Here is a 15381-nt window from a genome sequence, read left to right on the forward strand (position 1 = left end):
AAAGGACTCTATCCATCCAATTTTCAGGTGTTTTGAACTGATAAGAAGCTTGTTCTTTTTTTTTTTATGGTGGAAAAGAATATATATTTAGAGTTTACCGGCTAGACTCAGTTTAGATGATCCCAATCTTGTTGGCAACATCCAGAGCATCATAATCAGGAGCCAACTGAACCTTCTTCTCTCTATTAGGCCTTATCAGGCTATTAACTTTGGCCACATCAACGTCATAGAGTTTCTTCACGGCCTGTTTGATTTGGTGCTTCTTGGCCTTGACATCCACAATGAACCCAAGTGTATTGTTGTCCTCTATTTTTTTCATGCCTGACTCAGTGGTCAGGAGAAATTTGATGATGGCATAGCGGTCAAGGTTGTTTCTCCTGGGCGCACTCTTTCGAGGGTATTTGGGCTGCCTCCGGAGCCGCAGTGTCTTGGGCAACTGGAAGGTGGGTGGCATGTGGATCTTCTTTTTGTGGCCGTGGACGCCTTTCAACACTGCCTTCTTAGCTTTCAAGGCCTTCGCTTTGGCTCAGCTTTGGGAGGGGCAGAAACTTCCTTCTTCGCTTTTGGCACCATCTTGGCGAAGAGGAAGACGCTTGTTCTTAACTTGGTTCCTAGTCTATATTGGTAACATAAGACAAACTACAATAAATAGCTGCTTAAACTTTTTCAAGTATGTTTGGAAGAAAACCTTGGTGCGATGTACTTTTTCATCTGGAAAAAAATGAAGTTTCAGCCTTTCTGATGTTTGTGGTGACTGGAGACATGTGTGTGAAGGAGATTACCTAATTGATTTTTCTGGGACCGACACTCAGAGATTGTAGGCATGAAATGTCCAATACAGCTCCTGGCACATAGTTTTCAGTAATTAGCACTGTCCACATTTTAGAAATAGGTTTTCTTATCTCTTGCAGGCTGTAAATGAAAAAGATTTCCATTAGGTTTCTTGGTTTAAAAAAATCTCATCTCTGAAGTGTGGGAATGAAAATATTTACCTTTATCTCAGAAGTATCCATCACATTGTTCAAATATTTATTTCTAAGAGTACCTACTTTATTAACATAGGATTAAAAGAATATACATGTTTGGGTGAATTTATTTTGGCAGGTGTCTCAGGGACTGTGTCCAGCCTCATGTAGAACCCTTAGCTAAGCTACAGATTAATTATTAAAATGATATTTAGTTTTTCAGAATGATAAAACATGCAAACTTTACCATATGAAGCACTTCAAGTGCTGCTTACAGGTAGACATTAATTATATTCACCTTATTATGTATAAAACTTTTGAGGTATTCTTTATTTTAAACCATGAGTGACAACATAACTTACACAGAAGGGTAAAAACTCTCAGTTTTGCAATTTGTTCTAGTTTTCGACTAAAGCTGATTTTATGGAGGAATTCTTAGCTATGGCTAACACATTTCTATGTGTCTTTGAAAACTGCTGAGCAATGTGTTAGAACTTGAATACAAACTTCTGTTGTTTAATAGTTTTTTTTTCTTATAAAAAGTAAACTAAGAAAAGTTTTAGATGAGAATTGAAAATGAAAATAATCAAAACCATATTTGAGGGACAATTAAAAATTTCTAAAGTATTTAGGCATGGAATAAATTACATATTGACAAATGTGAAATCCTATTGTTAGAATAAAATACATGAGACAAGAGGGTGGAGGATCTGTGCAGTGGCTTAAAGTGCTGGCTCAGTCATGAATTCAGGTCCTATCACCTTTATAAGAGGAAAGCATGGGAGCGCAACTCTAACCCCAGTTCTTGAGGAACACAGAAAGAAGAAGACCGATTTTGGAGAATTTCTGACCAGTCATCTAGCTGAAATGGTGGCTGTTGGATTCAGTGGGATTTTGTCTCAGTCCTCCTTTCAGATTTAGTACTATTTATCTACAAACATAGATAAAATGCAGTGTTTTAATCTAACTGAAGAACAGAACAAATAAACAGGTGATATAGACTAAAGGAAATGGTGCTGTGCAGGAGTGAAAATTTATTCTGTTTGGGAAGAGGGTTTATATAAAATATATGGTAGTTAAATCTTTAAAAAAAGATTTATTTATTATATATAAAGTATTCTGCCTGCATATGTGCCTGCAGGGCTGAAGAGGGTACCATATCTCATTAAGAGCCACCATGTGATTTCTGGGAATTGAACTCAGGACCTTTGGAAGAACGGCCAATGCTCTTAACATCTGAGCCATTTCTCCAGCCCTGATAGTTAAGTCTTAAAGATCAGAGTAAGGTAGCGAAAGTTCTGTTTAGGACAGCACAGTAATAAGTAATTTAGTTTAACTGGAAGTTTAGAAAAATTTTAATGGGACAATTTTTCAATTTTTATACAAAATATGAAGGATTCTAGGTATCAAAGATTTATTCATGAACTTTATCTTACGCCAAAAATTTCTTATTTAGCCTTTTGGTGTCCCTTCTAATTTTTAATTTGTTTCAGTAAGACAGAAAATCCCAGGGGATTTTCTGGGATAAGCAGATGTATACTGAAACATCAGGATTTAGAACAAGTTATTTTTGTTTGTTCTTTACACCTCACAAATCTATTGAAGAATAATGGATACTCCCATTTTATAGTGATTCATGATATTTTAGAGAAATTCCTTCTCTGAGAGCCTCCTTTTTTATGCATACTTCAAAGGCAAGCATTGTTTTTGGCTTCCCACCAAAAGCAGATGCTAAGGGCTTACTTTGAAAACATTACACATTTGGGTCAGAGGGCATAGAGATATTAATCTGGAGCTGATTTGCAAACATCCCCTCTATTGCTTAGCTTTCATAGTTCCAGAAGGTATTATACAGTTTGTTGAAGGAGGAAAGCCATCAATTCTTTACCAGCTGTGAATGTAACTGTCCTGATAAGATATGTTGGTGAAATAGTGACCCAAAAGTTATATGGTTAACCATTCACTTTGATTGGATTTAAGGCCTACTCCACAGAAGGGGACTCATGCCTCATATTCAACCTGGCCAAGAATACTTGATATGGCTGTAGACCATAGAGGAGAAACTCCTACTATTATTGTAGTAAATGGACATACTACCAAACTCCCTACTAAATAGTGTAAACCCACAGATTAGTGCAGCTCTAAATTCTTATCAGAGTAGCTCCTTTTTGAAGGGCATAACAATTTGTACAGAGGCCCACAGCTGGTGTAGAGGATGGGCAACTGTGGAGGGCTTGGCCCTGAATGAGATATTTATATCATATTCTCTCTTCCAGTGGCTCACACAGAAGAGGGAGAAGGACCGTAAGAGCCAGAGATAAGGGAGGGTTGCTGTCAAACTGTAATATGGATATGTCAGGGTCATTGCATTCATAAGCTAACAATGGCTATGCTTGTTGTCTGCACAAGATATAAACAAAACCTGGACCAGACCAAGTCAGTCAAAATTCGAATGAAGGCTCCTGTCCTGTTCCTTGTTTTCTTCCTCCTCCGATGTCCATCCTTTTTGCCTTTCTGAATGGGGATTGAGCATCTTAGCCAGAGTCCTCCTTCTTTATTCGTTTCTTTAGGTGTACAGATTTTACTATGTTTATCCTATATTATACATCTAATATCCACTTATGAGTGGAATATACCCTGTGTGTCTTTCTGCTTCTGGGATACCTCACTCAGGATGATCTTTTCCAGTTCCTACCATTTGCCTGCAAATTTCATGATTTCCTTGTTTTTTATTGCTGAGTAATATTCCACTGTGTAGTTGTACCACAATTTCTGTATCCATTCCTCTGATGAGGGGCATCTGGGTGTTTCCAGCCTCTGGCTATTACAAATAAAGCTGCTATAAACATGGTTAAGCAAATGTTCTTGTTGTATACTTGAGCATCTTTTGAATATATGCCTAGGAGTGGTATAGCTAGATCTTGAGGAAGCACTATTCCTAATAGTCTGAGAAAGTGCTAGATTGATTCCGAAAGTGGTTGTACAGGACAGGAACCTACCACAGAGGGCCTCTGAAAGGCTCTGCCCTGCAGGGTATCAAGGCAGATGCTGAGACTTACAGACAAAGTTTGGGCAGGGAATCTTATGAAAGAAGGGGGAGATAGTAAGACCTGGAGAGGACAGGAGCTCCACAAGGAGAGCAACAGAACCAAAAAATCTGGGTGCAGGGGTCTTTTCTGAGACCAATACTCCAACCAAGGACTATTCATGGAGATAACCTAGAACCCCTGCACAGATGTAGCCCATGACAGTTCAGTGTCCAAGTGGGTTCCATAGTAATGGGAACAGGGACTATCTATGATAGGAACTGATTGACCTGCTCTCTGATCACCTCCCCTTGAGGGGAGAGCATCCTTAACAGGGCACAGAGGAAGCCAATGCAGCCACTCCTCCTGAGACCTGTTAGACTAGGATCAGAAGGAAGGATAGGAAGATCTCCCCTATCAGTGGACTTGGGGAGGGGCATGGGTGGAGAAGGGGGAGGGGAAGAGGGAGGGAGCTACAGGGGGGATACAAAGTGAATAAACTGTAATTAATAAAAATTAAAAAATGTAAAAAGCAATTCAAATGGAAAAGGGGTTCCAGTCTTCTTAAGAGAAATGGCTTCTGTTCTGGTGGCTCTGTACCCATTAACATAAGGAGAACTCGAGAGGATTTAGTTTGCTATTGAAAGAAGCTATGGAATTGGAGAGGGAAGTGGAAAGGGTTGGAGAGGAAATGGGACGGTCATATGAGTGAAATAAATTATATACATGTATGAAATTCTCACAAATAAAAGGTTCATTATAAAAAAATAGGACATGATACTCATTTTTTGTCCTCTCCTCCTCTTTTCCTTTCTTCCTTTCTTGTTTGAAGCTTATTTTATGGTGGATTTCTTAGCTATGGGTTGGCAATTTGTAGACTGTGAATACAAATTCTGTTTCCCTAGCACACCAGCCTTTTTTTTTTCTCCTTCCTATTTCTAAGTTCCTGGTTCCTTCCATATATCTCTTCTCTACTGTCTATCTTCATTCACTTCCTTCAAAAGCTTTATCTTTGTTTTTCAGTCACCTTTTTCCTTTCCCAAACACCACTCTTTTTAATACATTTACTGTGTACTTTCTTATTGGTTTTTTTTATAATGTTCATGATTGAAGCTGTTTATGTGTGGAAAAGTAAGCTCTTAGTACTGAAACACTGTGGTATATATTTTCATTGTAATATGAAATTTATTATTCTTAACTCCCACTGGATATCTTACTGTCCAGTTCCTCTTACACAACTGTGAAGTCTTAAATAAAAAAGTTTTAGATTTTTATCCCAGAATATCTTTCTCTTTTAGCATTAAATAATTAATAATTACTAAATGCACGACAAATTCTTGTTTCAATAATTTCTTTTTAAGTTATTGTTTTCTACATTTCTTCCTATAAGAACTAAAAAAAATGTAATCACATTACTTTCAGAGTATTTTAAAATTACATATTTATTTACTGTGTATGTCAATACCATTGTGTGTATACGTATGTGCCATCCTGTGCATGTGGAGGTGAGAGGATAAGTTACTTCTCTAGTGATCAAATTCAGATCTTCAGGCTTGATGGAAAATGCATTTACATGCTGATCTTCCTTGCCAGCCCTAACTTTATTTGTTAAGCTAATTCTAATGTCATTTATGTTTGCTTTAAAACTTATTGCTTATTTATTTTTTAACCTAATACACAATTCTATACTTTCCTAAAAAGTTTTATTGTGTTTTCTATATTTTGCTTCATTAAATTCTTCCATCAATCTCTTATTCCAACTTTCATATAATGAAAATAATTTTCATCTTATGTGACTTTCTCAAGTAAGTAATTTGTAATACTATATATTCTAACCTAGTAGCTGCTATGCAGTCAATATTTGTTGAATGGAAATGAAGGACAATACTCTACCCTTCGCTTCGTACCTGCTTCATACTTTGCCTTTTTCTTTTCCACCTTCTTTTTATAATGAACATTAAGTTAACACCTGGATAGACAATGAATATAAAATATATTATCAGCTCTCAGGAGTCTGCAATCATGAGTGGGCATATAAAGAAGCCATGCACCAAAAACTTAGGTACAGGCTTTGCAAATACAACCATCTTTTGTAGGTACATCCTGTCAGCCATGACCAACTCCACATATTCTTGCACATCATGGTCAATGGTAAATCTTCAGGTTGTGTCTCCTCTGGGCTGTTTGCAGACAAAGTTCCAAAGACAGAAGAAAACTTTCAGCACCAGAGAGAAAGAATTTGTTTTGTTTATTAATTAATTAATTTATTTATTTATTTTGAGACAGGGTATCTCTGTGTAGCCCTGGCTGTCCTGGAACCATCTTGTAGACCAGGCTGGCCATGAACTCACAGAGATCGACCTGCCTCTGCCTCCCTGAGTGCTGGGATTAAAGGTGTGTGACACCATACCCAGTAAGAGAGAGAGAGAGAGAGAGAGAGAGAGAGAGAGAGAGAGAAACAACTTGTTTTTAAAGGTTCATTTTTATCAGTTATCCCAGAATTCCCATGCTTAGATGTCATCTCCACATGCCATAATGGTACTTTATAAATGCATAAATGGGCATGAATGGTACTTTGTAAGTGCATATGTGGGCATCTGATTAACCAACACATTGTGGAACTGGCAAGCAGATCGGCATGTGTCTTAAGTATGAGACTATGCTTTCAATAGTCCAGGAGAACACTTTCCACACTGTCTGCTCTCAATAGTTCGTAGTCTCTGCATTCTCACTACAGTTCCTTGGTTTTCTGTGCATCCTTATTGTCCTCTGTGTCTAGCTGGATTTCAAAGTTAAGTTTATGAATAAAAAGTAAGAAAAAAATTAAGGCCAGGTGTAAAAATTATGACTATTTTCCATAATCTTATAGTTAACAAGAACAAAAGAAGAAATTAAAAACTAGTGTATAAATAACTAATGTTTTAAAAGTTAAAAGCCCAGTTTGGCAAATTAGTGGAAGATTTATTACATAGAAACATTAAAAACTTAATAAATACAACTTCAGATCTTCCACTATTCATAAATAAGAGAGAAGGGATTTTTGTGTAATGTTAAATAGTCAAAGAGGAGCTTATCATGAATTACCTGTTATTATATATCGATTATCAGGGGTAAAATGTAATTAGTGATATCAATTAAGTACCTTTGCAGGGTTGTATAACATACAGATTTAATACTGTGTATGTAGACTTATGAGTATGTGCATGTTTGTGCATGTAGACATGTTGTACATCTTTATGTCTATAACAATTTGGAGGCCAGAAGTCAAATTTGAGGGTCATCTCTCAGTTTCTGTACACCTTGATTGGGGGGACATCATCTTTCATTGGACTGAAGCTCCAATGTATTAAGTGATAAGCACAAGTATACCAAGTGTACTAAGTTAGTTGATCAGTGAGCCTCAGTGGGCCTCCTGTCCCCATCTCTTCAGCAGAAAAATTACAAGCAAGTACTACAATCTGGCAGTTTTTACATGAATCTGGGTATTGGATTCAGGTCCTCCTGCTTTGCAAAGGAAACACTTTTCAACTAAATTATTTTTACAGATTAACAATACTTGTTGGCTTTAAATTGTGTGTCATTGCTAGCACTTCAGCCATGAATGAACTTTTAATTATAGAAATTATGAAATGTGACAAAATATTCCTGTTTCATTTAAAGTAATAAAATATACCTGTCCATATTATCTGGAGGAAAATAGTGCTCCACTGATAAACATGTGCTACTTCTAAGCTTCAGTGATGATGGAGTCTGTTAGGCATGTGTCCCAAAGAAGTAGGCTTTAATGCCAGTGAATGAATGAACTTGCCAGTGAGAGCAGACAAAGACAGCAAGCTTTCTTCTTCCTTGTCTTTTATATAGTCTGTCACAGAAGGTGTGGCCTAGATTAAGGTGCATCTTCTTACATCAAAAGATCCAGATTTGGGGTGGGTCTTTAAAATTCAAAGGTTTTAATTAACAATCCCTAACAGGTGTACCCAGCTACTTGGGTCTAAGTTAATTTTAGATGTAGTCAAGTTGACAACTAAGAATAACCATCACAGGAACATGTTCAGCACATTGCATTGTGGCTTTGTGGTAGAAGAGAGGCAAGAGATGAAAATAAATGCACCACTGCTTTTGGTTGCATCACACTTTGTATTTCCAAAAAACAATGTTAAATGAATATTGCAGGGGAAAGAATGTGGGTCTTTGGGGGTTGGTTTAGAGAGATATGGCTCCTACAATAGTCACATAGATTCTCTGTGTCTTCATTTGCAAACCACTGGTTATAAGAACTATACCTTTCAGTTAAAAAAAATCAGAATTATAAAGTTTATAAGTTGCCAGTAGAGTATCTGGGAGATTGTACAAAGTGAGGTGACAGGATAAAAGATTCTGGTGAGAAAGTGAGATACACAAACTGAAATCATGGAGATCTTTCCATCACTACAGTATGACAGCAGGGAAGAGGGACTGGGTTAGTGTGGGGATTTTATTACTATAAATGGATTCAAGTAACTGAGAACTAGCATGGAAAACTAAAAAGAATGATATAGAGACTATACATAATAACTAGGATGGAATAAAGGGTGATTGTTTCTCTTTCCCGTATTTTTATGTATGACCCTTATAGACATAGTTTGGTATATAAGTATGAGGGTTGATGATTCTCAGATTTTGAGTCATATCCTGTCATACTATAAAGCAATAATAAATTAGTGAATTTAGCTTGATAACAAAGTCTTTGTCTCCAATACTCTAGGGTTGTTTGTTTCTCCTTTGCTTAGTCATTTTTAAAATATCACTTTCTATGAGAAATTTAGATTGACAGAACAGTGATTATATTGGAGGGAGAAGACTGGGGGTAAGCATGATCATATTTAATTGTACACATATATGAAATTTTCAATAAGTAAGAAAAGATTTAACAAGCACAGTCTCTCAAACTAAGTGGCCTGAGTTTGGATCATGGCTCCAATTATGCACCCGTTTCTGTTACTCAGGCTTGCTATGGCTCGATTCGATGTGTGAAGTGGAAACAGAAAGAGTTTGCTATAGAAATTGAATTAACTCTACTCACAAAGTTCCTTGACCACTGTAGAAGTTTTAATAAACAATTGAAATGCTTTATATAGTGGTTAAATATTGCCATCTTAGTGGAGTCTGGAAGACACTTTCGGTCCTTGGTACCATCTGTCCATAATTGGAAGTTTCATTAACAGTCACAAGAAGGACTAAGATCAAAAACTCAAGTGACAGCACATGTTGGAGAGGATATGGAGAAAGGGGAACACTTCTCTAGTGCTGGTGAGAGTGCAAACTTGTACAACTTTGGAAACCAATCTGGTGTTTTCTCATAAAATCAGCAATAGCACCACTTCAACACCCAGTCATACTACTTCTGGGCATATACACAGAAGATGCTTCACCATACAACAATGACACTTGCTCAGCTATGTTTATAGCAGCCTTATTTGTAATAGCCAGAAACTGGAAAGAACTCAACTGTCCCTCAACCTAAGAATGGATACAGAAATTGTGGTACATTCACATAATGGAATACTACTCAGCTATTAAAAACAAGAGAATCATGAAATATGCAGGCAAACGAGAGCTCATAGAAGAGGTCATTCTGAGTGAGGTAACCCAGATCCAGAAAAGCATACATGATATGTATTCACTTACAAGCAGATATTAGCCATCTAGTACAGGATAACCGTATTACAATTTACAGACCCAATGAAGCTAAGTAACAAAGAGGGCTCAAGGGAGGATGTTGGATCTCACTCTGAGGAGAAATAGAATAGACAGCGGAAGTGGTTGAAGAGAGGGAACAGGATAGGAGAGAAAGTGTTGAGAAAATGCGAGTGGGGATCAGAGGTGGGCAGAGCAGGGGCGAGAGGACAGAGGGCTTGCAGAGAGAAGAGAAACGTGGGCTGGGCATCTCTGAGACAAGTTGGAGACCTATAAAAGAGCAGGCTACTGGGAGAATATGGGGCTGACTCTAGATGAGACCCCCTAGTAGCAGAGGCTATGGAGACTGAAGAGTCACCCTTTAACCAGACAGGATTCCTAATAGAGAGAAGGGAACTCTAACCCACCTAAAAAAACTTTGACCCCAAAAGTCCCTGCCTACAAGATATGCAGGGGTAAAGATAGAGCAGAGATTGAGGGAATATCCAGTCAATGCCTGGTCCAACCTGAGACCTAGACCAAGGGAAAGAGCCAACCCCTGACACTGTTAATGATACTCTGCTATACTTGCAGCCATGAGCCCAGCAAAGCTGTCCTCTGGTAGGATCCACCCAGCAATGGATCAAAACAGATGCTGAGACTCACAGCCAAAACATTGGTTGGAATGCAGAGAGCCCTGTGGAAGACTGGGGGGAAGGATAGAAGGACCTGGAGTAGACAGGAGCTCCACAAGAAGAACAACAGAGCCAACTAACCTGGGCCCATGGGGCTTCTGGAGACTGAAACACCAAGAAAGGACTATGTATGGACTAGACCTAGGCTCCCTACACTGATGTACACTAAGGACAGCTTGGTCTTCATGTGGGTCTCCTAGTAAGAGAAGTGGGGGCTGTCTCTGATAAGGATTCTATTGCATGATTTTGGATCACTTCTCCCTGGTGGGACTGCCTTGCCAGGTCATCAATGAAGAGGTTGTGTTCAATTCTGATGTGTCTTGATATGATGGGGTGCAAGGGGCTCCCCTTTTCTGAGGTATACGGGAGTAGGGATAGGGGAAAGAGAGAGAGGAGGTGGGACTGGATGGGGGGACTATGATTTAGATGTAAAGTGAATAAATAAATTAATTAAAAAAAAAACAGTCATAAGAGGGCCAGGGCAGATGCCAATGAGCAAGGTGATCCAGTGGGCTTTACACATGAAGTACAAAGCTAAAATGAAAGCAGTTTTAGCTCTAAATTCATCCATAGAGCTCTTGTGCTGGAATTTTTCCACAATGCATGTATATCCTACAAATTGTATCAGGTTATTAAAAAAAACAAAACAAAACAAAAACTAGAACTTGTTTTATCCCTAAAATTAGGATTGTCTCTATTTTCCAGAAATAGACTCTAAAAATATTATGGTTCTAAATAAATTCACTAACTATTTCAGGCTTTTGCTATCTAGTGATATAAATGGTTAGTGAATTTATTTAGAACCATAATATTACTTTCTGTTTTACTAATCATATGCCAATTTAAGTGAGCAGCAGCATAGATCCATCTCTCTTTAATGGTTGATTAGGAGGAGGCTAGCTACCCAGAATTACTTGTCCCATCACTACAGTGTCAAAGTGTAGCTCCAGAATACTGTAGGAATTGTCTAAAACAGTGACTTGTATGCTTAGTGTGATGATAGTGTCATTCCCTAAGGACCAAGGAAAAGAAGTTCCTGGATCCTACATTCTTTTTCTCTTTGGGTCACATTCAAACCTTGCGTGGTTTTATCAACCATTGGACTTTGGTCAGTGAAAACTTAGGGAGGTTCTAGGGAGCAGTGTCTACTCACAGAGGCCACTTTTTCTGTTAGTCTTTTGACTCTCTCCTTTGCTGTTTAGACAGGTAACTGGCCCGCCTGAAGGCGACCTGGAACAATGTCCACATTCTTTGCCTCTTCATTACTTAAAACTCAGTCTGTTATTGTTTGTTCCAATTCAGCCTTTTAATGAAGCTGTAGCAAGTTAGTTACTCTCTGGGTAACATATGCTAAATCAGTAGGTCAACAAAAAAATCAATTCCAGTTCTAAAACCTGGCTAAAGAAGACTTAAAATAAAAGTAAATTCATTTTGAGTTAGGAGAGAATATTTACTCTTCTGAACATAGAACACTTGGCAAGGGTGGCCAAGTGACACTCCTAGACCCTCATACAGGAAGTCAAGCATTGGAAATAGAAGAATCACCCTCTTCCCCATGAGATTCCTTCTGAGGATTTAATCATTATCTTATTTTGTGCTCTTACTCCACATGTAGAAAGCCTTCAACAACTCAAATTGGTTCTACCTTCCAAACACACCTTTCCAAGCCTAATTCCCTGCATTGCCAGTGTCTTCTTGATTTATGTAGTGGCACTGTGATAGTTTTGTCAACTTGACACAAACATAGACACACCAGGAAAGAGAATTTCAGTGGAGAAATTTCTTCCACCAGATTGGCCTGTAGAACATCTGTGGGAACAGTTTCTTAAATAATGCTTAATATAGGATGGCCCACCCCACTGTGGTCAAGGCCATCCCTAGACAAGTGGGCTTTGTCTGTATAAGAAAGATATATGAGCAAGTGAAGCCATCCCGTAAGCTGCATTCTTACAGGGTCTCTTCTTGAATTTTTGCCTTGGCTTCCCTCTATGATGGACTGCAACCTGTAAGCGAAATAAAATCTTTCTTCCCCAAGTTGCTTTTGGTCATGGTGTTTATCACAGGAACAGAAAGCAAACTACACTAGGCACCTTATGACTCTTGTTTATGCTTTTCCAAGGATTTAACTTTATTACAAGCATTTCACTTACTCATCATATTGGTACCAAACTTTCCTTACTGGCATGTGCACTCTAAGAAGACAGGGATTTCTGTCTACTCTAACTGTTATAGCTGTTTAAGCTTCATGTAAAAAAAAAAAAAAAAACAAAACAAAAAACTGACATGGGGTTAATTTTGTATCCAGCCACTTTGCTGAAAGTGTTTATCAGCTGTATGAGTTCCTTGGTAGAATTTTTGAGGTCACTTATGTACACTATCATGTCATCTGCAAATAACAATACATTGCCTCCTTTCTTTCCAGTTTGTATCCCCTTGATCTCCTTTAGTTGTCTTATTGCTCTATGTAAAACTTCAGGTAATATATTGACTATATATGGAGAGAGCGGACAGCCTTGGCTTGTCCCTGGTTTTAATGGAATTGCTTTATGTTTCTGTGCATTTAATTGGGTGTTGGCGATAGTCTTACTGTGTATTACCTTTATTGTGTTTAGGTATGTGCCTTGTATCCCCGATCTCTCCAGGACTTTTATGATAAGATAGTGTTGAATTTTGTCAATTTTTTTTTCAGTGTCTAAGGATACAATCATGTGTTGTTTTTTCTTTCAATTTGTTTATATGGTAGATTACATTGATGGATTTTCATATATTGAACCATCCCTGTATCTCTGAGATAAAGCCTACTTTATCATGGTGGATGATGTGTTTGATATGTTCTTGGATTTGGTTTGGGTGTATTTTATTGAGTATTTTGCATCAATGTTCATAAAGGAGATTGGTCTGAAGTTCTCTTTCTTTGTTGGGCTTTTGTGTGGTTTAAGTATCAGGGTGACTGTGGTCTCTTAGAATTTGTTTGGCAATGTTCCTCCTGTTTCTATTTTTTGAAATAGTTTGAGGAGTATTAGTATTAACTCTTTTTTTTGAAAGTCTGGTAGAATTCTGTGCTAAAATCAGCTGGCCCTGGGCTTGTTTTTTGGCTGGGAGATTATTAATGACTGCTTCTATTTCCTTAGGGGTTATAGGTATATTTATAATGTTTGCCTGATCTTGATTTAACTTTGGTAACTGGTATCTATCTAGAAAATCATCCATTTTGTTTTAATTTTCTAATTTTGTGGAGTACAGGTTTTTGAAGTAAGACCTAATGATTCTTTGGATTTCTTCAGTTGTTATATCTCCCTTTTCTTTTCTGACTTTCTTAATTTGGATATTCTCTTTCTGCGTTTTAGTTTGACCTAGGGTTTGTCCATCTTGTTTTTTTTTTCTCCAAGAACCAGCTCTTGTTTTGTTGATTCTTTGTATTGTTCTCTTTGTTTCTAATTTATTGATGTCAGCTCTGAGTTTGATTACTTCCAGCAGTCTATTCCTTTTGGGTGTGTTTGCCTCTTTTTGTTCTAGAGCTTTCAGGTGTGCTATTAAATTGTTAGTATGAGATCACACTAACTTCTTTATTAAGGCACTTAGTGCTATCTGTCAGTTTATATCCATAAAGATAGTGAGTATCCTAGCCTCTACGCTACACTTGGCACACAGTAGGTCTTATTTTTATTTAAGTGAATGATGATGCTTAGCTAATCTGAATTAGCTAGTTAAGTTAATCTCAAGATGGTTTGTGACAGCTGTGATTAAAAACATCTCAGCATGGCTGTAGTAGCATTCAGATAAAGGACTGTACACCACACTTTGCCTCCTGTGGTCACAAATTCTTGTTTGCCATTCTTGTAAGATAGATTTGAAAGGCCATTAGCTCAAACATTTGACAATGACTGGAAAATAATTAAGTCAAGACTGCATCACAAAAAAATCAAGTAATTATTTAGCATGTATGTGGTATTACCACATTTTATATATGCAGTTAACTGTGAGTATTTTTACAGGACACAAAACTTGTCATGCAAACTTACTATTTTTTAATCAAGCAAAAAGTATCTCAGGGCTATGTTCTCTCTTCCCGCCTTGATTGCCAGGAACTGTTATCTCTGTGGTTTTGACTATAAGCTCATTCAGACTCTGGACTTTGCTTTGCTCATAGGCTAAGAGCATCTCAATGCAACTCTTCCCGCTGCCTATGATATTTCTTCTGAGGAGCTGAGCTTTACATTTGGAACAACGAGCTGATCCTGCTTCTTTACTTCATCTCCTTGATCTGGCCTTTTCTTTTTCTTAAGACCAATTGTCACCTCTGTTTCTTTCACTTGGACCGTGTAGTTCATTCTCTAAAAAGGACTGAAACACAAATCTCTTCTTTCTCCTAGAGGTGAGGGAGTATGGCCTGTGTGCTTTGGAGCATAAGACTTCCCTCATGGGGGATGGAATAAGCAGATACTAATGCAAATGTTTAGTCTATTAGCAATTAAATTTGTCCATACATCCATGTGCAGGACTGATTGGTGTCCATTTCCTTTTCCTTTCACCAAGGGAGGTGATGAGAGTAGACTGCTAAGGCCCCTTATGAGAATTCTGAACTACTGTGATCACTCCACATGTTTCCTCTCTTCTCAGACTGAGACTGAATGCTGGTACCTTACTTTAGTTTCCTATGGCTAACCCTCTGTCTCTATCTTTGTATTCACTCAAGCATACTCTTTGGGAACTGATTTTTACAGCATCATTTGACTTCAACAGTGCTGAGACTCTCAGGAAACAGATGGCTGGCTTAATCTGATGCAGGAAGATCCCATATTCTTCAAATGAGTTTTTGAGCCAGTTATCTCTGTTTTCAGATTGCACTAGCACTAGCTGTTACAATTGTGGTTTTAGGTTAGTGATTCTTATCTTAGGGGACACTTGGCTGATATATTGACTTTTAAAATTGGAGAGTTGCTGTTGGCATCTATGGGAAGAGGCCCAGGAAGCTGATATGCCTCCTATAATCCATCGGCAACCCTTCTGACTAAGCGTTATGTGGCCTCCAGTATACAA

General features: G+C 37.9%; 1 pseudogene; it reads right to left on the reverse strand.

Annotated features, from left to right (window-relative positions):
• Window positions 1-112: 112 nt before the first annotated feature.
• Window positions 113-573, reverse strand: LOC110551622 (large ribosomal subunit protein uL23-like; annotated as a pseudogene).
• Window positions 574-15381: the final 14808 nt, after the last annotated feature.

Source organism: Meriones unguiculatus, chromosome 1 (assembly GCF_030254825.1).
Source record: "Meriones unguiculatus strain TT.TT164.6M chromosome 1, Bangor_MerUng_6.1, whole genome shotgun sequence".
Taxonomy (NCBI): domain Eukaryota; kingdom Metazoa; phylum Chordata; class Mammalia; order Rodentia; family Muridae; genus Meriones; species Meriones unguiculatus.